The sequence below is a fragment of the Lepus europaeus genome, chromosome Y, assembly GCF_033115175.1.
Source record: "Lepus europaeus isolate LE1 chromosome Y, mLepTim1.pri, whole genome shotgun sequence".
Lineage (NCBI taxonomy): Eukaryota > Metazoa > Chordata > Mammalia > Lagomorpha > Leporidae > Lepus > Lepus europaeus.
The window spans coordinates 28,021,233-28,032,844 of record NC_084851.1 but is presented as its reverse complement, the minus strand read 5'-3'; the positions used below and the strand labels follow the sequence as shown (position 1 = coordinate 28,032,844).

The following is an 11,612-nucleotide window of genomic DNA, read 5'->3' as shown; positions in this document are numbered from 1 at the left end:
ACTGATTACACACTCACTAACATAATGAGAAGATTTTAAGGAACTAAACAAGCTGAAGTCAGTGTTCAAGTGTTCAAAAAGGACAATTAAAAATGCACAGCAGTGATTCTTGGGGAAAATGGAAACTAATGCTGAAATATGTATTGCTGAATTAGAATAGAAAATACATACTTAAATAAAAGTCTCTAAAATGTTTCCTAGAATTTGGTGTACAATAGTTGTGGGATTTCAAATTAATTGAGATGGCTTTCAAGAAATGTTAAAGGAAATGGACTAGCCACCTAGAGGGAGAAGGTGTTTAAACCACACAGTTGAGGCAGGTAAAATAACACACAGCTTGAATAAATCATAAAATACTATGTTTCAGTGAGATAAAGCCACTTCAAATGTGCCAGTAAATCCAACAGACTCAAAGACTGAAATATTTAAATTCACAGAAGTAAACATTTTAACACACAATGCATCATAAGGAATTTTTTTTGCAGCTGCTTAGATCTTTATTTGTGAACAGCAGAAGCTTAACAGTATCAAAAGGGTGCACAGGAGGGTGCTGGGGGCTGGGCAACGCAGGAGGCAGCTCTACTTGGCCGCAGGCTGCTGCAACTTCCTGGCTTCTGGGCGCCGATCTGGGCGCGGGCTTCGAAGGTGACAGGGATGGCGATCTCCGTGACTGCGTGGCCGGCTTGGGCACTAGCGCTTCCACGGGGAGCGCACCCTCAGGGGATCCGGAGGAGGAGGCCAGTGTGGGGTCCACGCTGGGGACAGCGTGTACTTCAGGGTGGAAGAGCGGGCGAGGTAGCCGTGCTCCTGTCGCTCTTCGTGTTTGCCTGTGATCTCCACCACGCTGTCCTCGGTCTTGACCTTCAGTTCCAGGGGGTGAAGTGGTTCCCGTCCAGGGACACGCGCCAGTGGTCGGCCCTGCGCCAGATCTCCAACACGCCGTTGCTGAGCTGCCGACTGAGCGCAGGGCTGTGGGCGAACGCGGCCATGGTGTGGGGCTCCGTGGAGGGCAGGGGCCACAGGTAGCCTAGCCCGCCGCTGGCGCCGAACCACTGAGCCCATTCCTCCAGCAGCCACGGCAGCCCAAGGCCTAGTCGAAGAGGCCACCCTGTGTGCCCTTTTGATACTGTTAAGCTTCTGGATTTTGTAACTAAAGTTCAAAGCAGCTGCAAAAAAAAATCTTAAATATTTATAAGATATGAATCATGCAGTTTATCCTCTAGATAATGGGTGACTGACTTCATTACATAAGAAACTACTACAAATCAAAGTAAGAATCTAAAAACCAAACAGAAAAAATGGACAAGAATATGTATATACATCATATGTATGACTGTTTAAAGAAAAGGACAAATATCTTTAGATTTATGAACAGGTCAATCTCACTTGCAGAAATAAAAAACCAAAAAAGTAGCAATCATCATTTTTACTTGTCATATTGGTAAATGTACTCAAAGTCTGAAAAGATCACGTTGGCAGGGCTTACTGGAGAAACAAACCATTGTAAGCAAACCCAGCAAACTACAAAAGGCAGTATGACTTTATGCATCAGAATTATGAATGCCTATGCTCTTTAACTCAGCAATTTTAGTTCTAGTAATTTAATCTGGAGGTTTACTTCACCTCTGTGAATGGGCATATATCAATGGTATCTATTACAGCATGTATTGTTCTAAAAATAAAAGATTGGATTAAGCAGCTAGTTAAAAACTTAAACATCTGTATGATAGACCTTGAGTTTCAAAAAAAAATGAGGAAGCACTTCAGGCAATGATACTCTGAGGGCATGAGCACCATGTATTATAACTTTTGGAAATTTTATTGCCTTTTAATTACATAAATAAAGGAAGTACAAGCCACAATAAAATTATTACGTGATACCATAGAAAAGCAAGCTTGTACATTTTAAAGAAATAGAGCAAAATTTCTAGAGATGAAATATAGTCAATTAAATAGAAAAGTATTGAATAGATTAAATAGGACAGTGCACAGAGCTGAACAGAGAATTGGGCCAGTACAAGATGCATCTGAAGAAATTATATAGAATACATCAAAGATAAAGAGAAGAAAATATAAACAAATTGTTCAGGGACCTGAAGTAAATAACAAGAAATCTGAAGTTAATCTTATTGGAGATGCATAAGGAGACACTAGGCAGCAGTGGCTGAGGTGACAGCTGAGGATGATCTAGAATTGATAATGGATGTAGGATTATCACATTCAGAGAGCACAAATTAGCTCAAGTAGGATGCAAAAATAATCTACACCTAGGCACATTGTGCTCAAACCTCAGAACACCAAAAACTTAAAATTTAAGCAATGTCAACAGTAAATAGATAGAGGACAGAAATCACCCTATGTACATCAGCTGACACCACTTGCGGTCTTTCCTCATCAAGGACTGTAGCCAGAGGACCAGAGTTGGCATCTTCACATGTTAAGGTTACAGGTCATTCCAGAATTACACACATGGAAATTAGGATTCTGTAGATGAAATTTATCTTTCATATACTTATACAAAAGAAACATTGAATTGCATTGTTCAGGACAATGAAATTTGTTGTGCCATGATCCAATGACTTAATACTTTGTTTATCTATTCTCCCTTGGTGATCTTTTGGGTTGTTTCTATTTTGAAAAAAAAAAATGGTAGTTTTAGGTAGTTCTACAATTATGAATAAGCTATGAACCTTCCAGTTAGTTCTTTAAGTAGACTCAGACCTCTACTTCTCTGCATACACCTAGGAGTCTCATGAAGTAAGCCTGTGTTTAATGTTACTAGAAACTGCCAAAGAGTTTTTTCTTTATTCTAATTGACTAACAATAACTGAGGATCTCTACATTTAGGAATAGGAAGGGAAATACAACACCTGCCCTGTGCATCATACTCAGTAATGAAGCATGGAACATAACATAAGAGGCACTTCAAAGCACTTTATGGGAAAACAGAATTAAAATATCTGTTAATCTTGTGCTAACATTTCTTGAAATCTATGAATAATATTTGCATAGCATGCACTTTACATGAACTTTTTGAAAGCCTCACATTTTCCTTTTAAAGGAAAGATATAGACAAAAATGATCACTATCATAATATTTTACAATATTGCCTCAAAAAGCTTTACAAAAAGAATAGTATATGATACAAAGATTAGAAATTATAAAAAGTATATTATTTGCAGATTAATATACAAATAAGGTTAATATACAAAACAGTTATATGCCTATACAACAATAAGCTAGAAAATACAATTTAATATAATCCTGCTTACAGTAACAATAAGAATTATGAGGTACCTCATAAGAAATTTATGAGAAAATCTTTTTGAAAAATATCATTACAAACCATTTCAGTAGGAAATAAAAGAAGATGGAAACAAATGGAGAAATTTAGTACATTCATGGGGAAAAGATAATGCAGCAATTAATTAATCTATACTCAATAAATTTAATGTAATTCTACTTAGAATCCCACAAGGATTTCTGAAATATGTTGATAAGCTCATTAAAACTGCAAAACTAAGCAGGACAATAAGTATAAGGACAAAGATCAAGGTCTTACAGACCCCTGTTCTAGTATCATTACAGAAATTAGGGCCATGTGGTGTAGTGTGGGGTTACAGAACTCTTTCCTGAGACAGAATAGGATGCTTGCTCGGAAAGAGCCCAGGTACATACAGGGACGTGGTACATGACAAAGAGGCTATTAAACTTTCAGTGGGGACTGAGCCAAAATATATTTTACTTGAAACTAAGCCTCTAGATATAACTTCAACATTTTCAGGAATTATGAGGTTAACCTATCATTAATTGATAACATAAGGAAATACTCAGGCAAAACTCAATGTGATACATTCTACGAAGGCATCAATTTTGGCCCTTAAAATAATTAAAACAACATTTTTGTGACAGTGGGGAAAATCTGTTTGTAAATTACTTCTAGTGTTTCAGGTGTAATAACAATATTGTGTTCATATAAGAGACTTCCATATTTTTAATATGCATAATGATATACTGAGGAGTGACATGCCATGATGCTTGCATTTTATTTGTAAATAGTTCAGTAAAAAATGTACCCACACACCAATTGATGCACAACAAAATGTTAGAAATTACTAAATCTACATGGCTTATATGTAGAATGTCACTGTATGATATTTGGTTTCTTTTTTTTTCCTTGTTTTATTATTATTAAACTTTTATTTAATGAATATAAATTTCCAAAGTACAGCTTATGGGTTACAATGGCTTCCTCCCTCCCAAAACTTCCCTGCCACCCACAACCCTCCCCTTTCCTGCCCCCTCTCCCCTTCCAATCACATCAAGATTCATTTTCAATTCTCTTTATATACACAAGATCAGTTTAGTATATATTAGGTAAAGATTTCAACAGCTTGCCCCCATATAGCAAAACAAAATGAAAAAAAATACTGTTGGAGTACTAGTTATAGCATTAAATAAGATTGTACAGCACATTAAAGTCAGAGATCCTACATAATATTTTTTTAATTAATTTTCTATGTCATTTCCAACTTAACACCAGGGTTTTTTTTTCCAATTATCTTTATATACAGAAATTCTAGTACTAGTGTTTGAACTCTGTAATTAACACACAATTATTCTTAGGTGTTTAAATTTTAACTGAAAATGATCCCTGTTAAATTTAAGAGTGGAAAAAGAGAGGGAGGAGATGTACAATTTGGGACATGCTCAATCAGACTTGCTTCAAATGCTGGAGTTAGAAATGTGCCAGGGCATTCCAATACAATCCCATCAAGGTGGAATGTACCAATGCCATCTCATTAGTCCAAGTGATCAATTTCGGTTCACAATTGATGGCTCTGATAGGTCTAAGCATCAAAGGGATCACACAAACAAGTGTCTGCTAATACTAACTGATAGAATCAAAAAGGGAGAGAATAATCCAACATGGGAAGTGGGATACACAGCAGACTCATAGAATGGCAGATGTCCTAAACAACACTCTAGCCTCACAATCAGCCCTTAAGGCATTCAGATCTGGCTGAAGAGCCCATGAGAGTATTGTAGGCATGGAAAGCCAAGATACCATGGAAAAGAAAAAAAAAAAGAAGAAGAAGACCTAAATGATCTCCATTAGTGAGAACCCAGTGGAAAGAATGAGGCCATCAAAGAAGGAGGTACCTGTCTCTGAAGGGAGGAGAGAACTTCCACTTTGACTATGACCCTATTGGAATAAGATCAAAGTCAGTGAACTCTAAGGGCTTCCATAGCCCTGGCAACTCATAACTAGAGCCTAGGGAGATTACTGACGCCATGAACAGGAGTGTAAATTGTTAAGTCAGCAACAGGAGTCAGTGTGTACTTACATCTCATGTGGGATCTGCCCTTAATGTGTTGTCTAATGTGCAGTGATGCTATAACTAGTACTGAAACAGTATTTTTACACTTTGTGTTTCTGCGTGGATACAAACTGATGAGATCTTTACTAATTATATACTGAATCAATCTTCTGTATATAAAGATATTTGGTTTCTATATATCAAATTTTCATAATAAAATATTGGAAAAATAAGGGGGAAACATTATAAACTCAACAAATATTTCTGAGAAAATCAAGTGTTCTTAGAAAATTATATTCTTAGTTCACATTTTAGGAGAAAATAAGAAAAAAGTATGGGGTATCTATAGAAGAAAAATATCTATATTTTCTTAGATTCAGACAATTTCTTAAGGCACACAATACAAGTCATGAAAGAAAGATGGGATTGATTATACTAAATTTAAAAAGATGTAAGTAAAAACACCAAAAACAGATAAACAGAAAAATCAGAGTAATTAGGAGATACAACATGGAAAAATTAATATCCCAAGGAGCCCATCCATACCCGTAAAAAAAGTAGAAAACATACATGAGACTAACAAAAACCCTCATCTTCAGAGAACAAGATCAGCATACCATAAACATATTCCACGATATGTGATCTTGAAAATACCACCTGAAATAGGACACTCTATCACACATAGGTTGGCAAAGCGTAGGAATAAATTCAAATATGGTAATAGTTTGAAGGAACTGAAATCCATACATAATTTTGGTGATTTAGCTTTTCTGAAGTAAAATTTGATAGTTGTTGTAATGTTGAAAACTGGCATGCTAAAACACTTAAAATTTTCAATTCTAGAAGATTCCTTTCACAACACACATCTGTTTATTACAATACTATTTATAACTGTAAATATTAGAAACCACTGTCAAATCAGTCAATGCAGACAGAATACCTAATCTAGGTCTATTCATACAATAGGATATGACACAGCAGTAAAAACAAATTATCTTGATTTCATAGAAACATATATTTAGAAAATTTGATTCTAATAACAAAATCAACAGCTACACAGTGACTCCCAAAGAACCCTCCTTGCTGGTGTTTAGGTTTTCTAGTTCCTTCCAATATGCAAAATATTTGCCTGTCACTTCAGGATTTGATATAATAAAATGATAGCTTCTATCTTTGGTGCTCAGTTGCACTGTCTCTCAGATGACTTGTTATGGGATGACCAAGTACCCTGTTTTGAAGATATCCAGGCAGTTGTGCTGATGATAACTTGATGAGGGATGGGACATTTCTGTCAGCCAGTAAGTTAGTAAATAGAAGTGACCTCTGTAGACCCAGGGCCAGAGTCAACCATTCAACCATCCCAGCCACTCATCCATCCCTAACTCTCAGAAACAGTGTAGGGTGGCAAACAGCTGCTATGTTTTGGGGAAGACCGCTACACAGCAATAAATAACCAATACAAGTGAGTTATACCTATTTAGTAAAATTAAACATGCACAGTAATTATGAGGACATATGCCTAATTCAGGATGAAGTGCAACCCTGGGGAAGCAGATAGGTGGGGTTTTGCTTTTTTAAAATAATTATTATTTGAAAGGGAGGAAAACACACACACACACACAGAGAGAGAGAGAGAGAGAGAGAGAGAGAGAGAGAGAGAAAGAGAGAGAGCTCCACACAGTTATTCATTCCCTGAATCACAGTAATAGCTAGGGCTGGGCCAGCCTGGAGACAGGAGCAGAATTCTAACAAAGTCTTCCACCTCAGTGGCAATTACTAAAATACAAAGCCATATTCTGCTACTTTCCAAGGTACATCAGCAGAAAACTGGATCAAAAGCAGAGCATCTGGGGTTTGAATTGGCACTCTGATAAGGATGCTGTATTGAAAGCATAAGCTTAACATGCTATGCCAGAATGCCAGCCCAGGATAAGGCATTAGTTGTTTTTTGTTTTCATGAGAAAGCTTCATTTTTTTTTTGTAAAGATCAATTTACTTATGAGAAAGGGCCCTATGCTGTGGGGTAGTAGATTAAGCCTCTGGTTGCAGCACCAACATGGGCACTAGTTCAAATCCCAGCTGCCCCTCTTCTGATCAAGCTCTCTGAATAAAGGCCTGGGAAGGCAGTGGAAGATGGCCCAAGTGCTTGGGCCTCTGCACCCAGCGGGGAGACCTGAAGAAGCTCCTGGATCCTAGATTCAGATAGGCCCAGCTCCAGCTGTTGCAGCCCTAAAAGACAAATGCCACACAATCTCAATTGTGTGTGGAATCTAAGAAAATCACAATCACAGAAAAAAGTGGTGGTTGTCAGGGGATCAGAGCAAAGGAAATGGGAAAACATTTGCAGTTATGAGATAAATTAATTCAAGGTCTTAAACATAGTATTTAAAATATTCCACACAGTATTTAAAAGAATACTCTATTACATACTCACAACTTGCTAATATCTTATGTATTCTTTAAAAATGTAACAATGCAAGGTGATGGATATATCCTGATCATTTCATCATGATTCGTGTATATGTACAAGAGGATTCGAAAAAGCTTATGAAAAAATAAGATTAGAAGATAATTTAAATTTTTCATAACTTTTGAAAATCCCCTCACATATAAAACATCAGGTTTCATATCTTGAACATACACAAATTCTGTCAAGTATATTCTAAGAATCTTGAAAACATTAAAACAAGCAAAAAGGAAATGGGCTCCTATATGAAAACATAAATTCAAAATAACAGTAAACTGGACATATCTTTGAGATTGGAAAGGCTTTTTTTGGAAGAAAATTTTTAAAACACTCATAAATTTAGCCACAATCTCTATTTTGAAAGTGTTAATACAGACGACAGCCTGTCAAGGGAGCCTGTAAGTACTAAGATGATACCCAAGTGTCAAATTACAGGTCCTCCTGCCTCTCTAAAACCTGGATGAAAACCCAGAGTCACACAACACTTCTGTTTTTATCTTACCTAATCTACGTTACTAGGCTACTGGAAACAGAAAACAGAGACCCCTCTAGGAACAGCTAAGCAAAGAGGTCAGCATCCTGGAGAAGACCCTGCTGCACACGTATTTAGAAAACTGGGGGGAATCAAGTCCTCACAGGGAAGGAAGGAGGAACCAAGGGCCGCATTAGGACAGCTCCAGTGCCTCATGAACCCCATACACAGAACCCACAGTCTCCCTAGTGACAGCTCAAGCCGCACTGCACACAGGGAGATGCGGGGCTGCCGCTACACAGCTGCCCAGGGATGACTCCAGGGATGGGAAGTCGCTACAAGCAGGAAAGGCCCAGGGTGCCAGGGGTCTCCGGCGCCAGTCTCCCCCAAACCTGGGTCAGAGGGGACCAAGGAAAGTGCTGCACCTGCGGCAGTATGGTGCCCACAGAGCCCAGAGATGATCTCTGGGCAGCCCGCGTTTCCCTGGCCCTTCAGCAGCTCCCCCCGGGACACCCGGGCCCACACACTCACCGTGTCATGGTGGTCAGCTTCCTAGGTGTCCAGCGTCGCTGCCCTCACAGCCCCACACCGTCAGTGAAGGTGGAAAGTGACGGATTCCGATTGGCTTGGGAGCCTCGCGGCAGTGGTGCCATCTCCTAGGACCTGGTGCACCCGCAGTACTGTAGGACAGACGACTATGATGTCAAGACTCCTGGATGTCACCTCCCTGATTGGACAGTGTGCATGACATGTCACAAACGATGCAGCCAAACAGCATCCTCCACAGCTGGGACAACCTGAGCTCAGGTTGTGTGGAAGGAAACAGCAGGAGTGGAGGCCTGGGTCAGGTGGGAAACTGTCCCTCCTGGGCCCTCCTCCCTGCTGCAGGAGGGCCTCTCACATCCCTGCTGCCACTGCTGGTGTCCCCCTGTGTCCCCCTGTCCTCCCTGCCGGATTCTTTCTAGAGCTTGTGGTAACCTGCTTCAGGTGAGCTAGAATGTTGTCTGTTGGCTTATGGGCCTTTCTTCTCCCTCGTATTTTTTGCTCATTTTTGTTTGGTCATTTGTGTTACTTTTTAAATATTGATTTAAAATGCTTAAAGATATCGCATTTAATCCTTTTTTTTTCCTTTTCTTCTGTCAGTATTTGTTTTCTACTCTGCCTGTTTATCTTCCGTATTGTCTATTTGTTTTTTGTTTGGATTTGGTGATCTATTGGATTTTATATATTAATCTTTCCAGCAATCTGATAAATTTATTCAGCAGTTGTATTTGTTTTTAGATTTTATGGACAATATTTTAATATCTCCAATATATCGACCATATATTGCTTAGAAATTAATCTTTGTTGTTGTCCCCCCTACCCCCCACCCCTGACTACTTTTCTGGTAAGAAGTTGGAGATAGTGGAGAAAGCGTGTTCTAAGTTACTTCCAGGAAAAAAGGTTTCAGTGATCCTGTATTAATTGTGTAGTTTGTTGTAGGATCTTTTAAAGAATCTTGATTAGCAAGGAAACCATTGCTTTACTGCTAGAAGGTTTTATTTTTAACTAGATGTTGAATTATTAAAATATTTTTCAATATTTCATCTAAATGATCATGCAATTTTCTTAAATTTATTAGTTATCTGGAAAATTTACATGGCTTGTTTACCAAAGTTAACAGCTCTTGAAATTTTATTGTATCTCACTTGTTATTAATTATGTTTTCATACGTGATTTCCTTTATTAAACTAATACTTCATTTGTATTTCGAGTTTCTGGTCAACTTGCATCCTCATGAATGTTATGCTGGCTTTCCAAAAGAAATTTTAAAACAGTCTCTGCTTATTTCCATTATGGATATGTGTGGGAAATGTAGATGTGTTTATTTCTTTCTTAAATATTTGGAATATTTTGTAATTCTGGATTTGAAATTTTTCTTCTATAACTTTTTCATTGGTTGGTTGCTAGTTTTCAAGTTGTGATTCAACTTGTTTGTTCTAAGTAGGAGTTTTCCTATTTCATGTTATATTTCTGTCGTTGGGAATTTGGTTTTCAATATATAATGAATTTTGACTTCTATTCAAATTGTACTCCTAAGACTATCACACATTTCTTCTAGCATCTTGAGAAGGATAAATTATCTAAAAAGAATTATTTTTAATTCTTAAAATTTGATATTAGTGTTACTATTCCATTTGTATTTATAATTACTTTACTTCTATGTTAATTTTGTTAACATTTAAAAAATATATCCTGCTTTGTGGTACTCAAAAACATATCATTTATATTTGTTATTATCATTTTGAATGCCTTTCTTCTATTTACTTTCAATTTCCTTTTTCTTTTTAATTCTTGATTAGGAAGCTACAATGATTGATTTTTAGTTTTTTATTCTAACATTCATATAAGGTTATAAATTTCCTCTAAGCATTGATTTATCTGCAGCCAATTTATTCCCTCATAAATTCCCAATCTCTATATGTGCAGAGCCTGGCCACCTCCCAGTGTCACCATTCCTATGTGACTGTAGCCATCACATGCTACATGTATTTATATTCTTGTGCCTGAAGCAGATCTGTTGTGATTGGTAAATCAATGCTTTAAACATTAGAGACAAATTCTTTACAGCTTGAAGAGCAGGCAGTCACACCATATCAGCTACCATTTACATGTCTGCAAATTGGCTATGGTGCCTGCAAATATATTATGTTCTATACAAAATCTTGAAATAAATGTAGAGTTTTTTAAAAATACACATTCCATGAATATTTGAAAAAGTATTCTATGCATAAGTTTCCAGTTTTCTAGCACCAAAATAAACTTGCATATCAGTTTCATTCTCCACAAAATTTTGAAATCCTCATTGTTCATAATATGTATATATGAACTTATATGCTTCTATATTAATTTTTAAAAATCAAAAATATAATTTAGTTTTCAAATAAGTACATGAAAATTTAAAAAAAAATGAAAAGTTATTGGAAGGTTTCCAGCTGGTGTTTTTATTTGTCACACATATTTTGAAGAGATCACTTGTTCTTGAGACTGGACAGAAGGATAGAAATGGTAAATGCTAAGACACAGAAAGGAGACAGTAGAAGTTCTGCAAGACAGAGTAATGCTATCTTGAATCAGTCAGGCAGCATGAGAGAAATAGAGATCCTGACTTCACTCACAATATATTAGAAATATTTCATAAAACTTACTGAGTGACTCTATGTTAGAGAAAGGCATACTTATATACGATTTCTATGTTTTGATATTTTTTGGGCTAAAAGATGGATTTATTAACATTATTATAGAAGGGAAAGCTTAAATCAAAACAACAATTTAGTAAGGTGGTTAAGATTATTTAGGGTGGTAGGAAATT

General features: G+C 37.0%; 1 pseudogene; it reads right to left on the bottom strand.

Annotated features, from left to right (window-relative positions):
• Positions 1–579: 579 nt before the first annotated feature.
• LOC133754182 (heat shock protein beta-1-like) lies at positions 580–1,437 on the bottom strand (annotated as a pseudogene).
• Between the last annotated feature and the right edge of the window lie 10,175 nt (positions 1,438–11,612).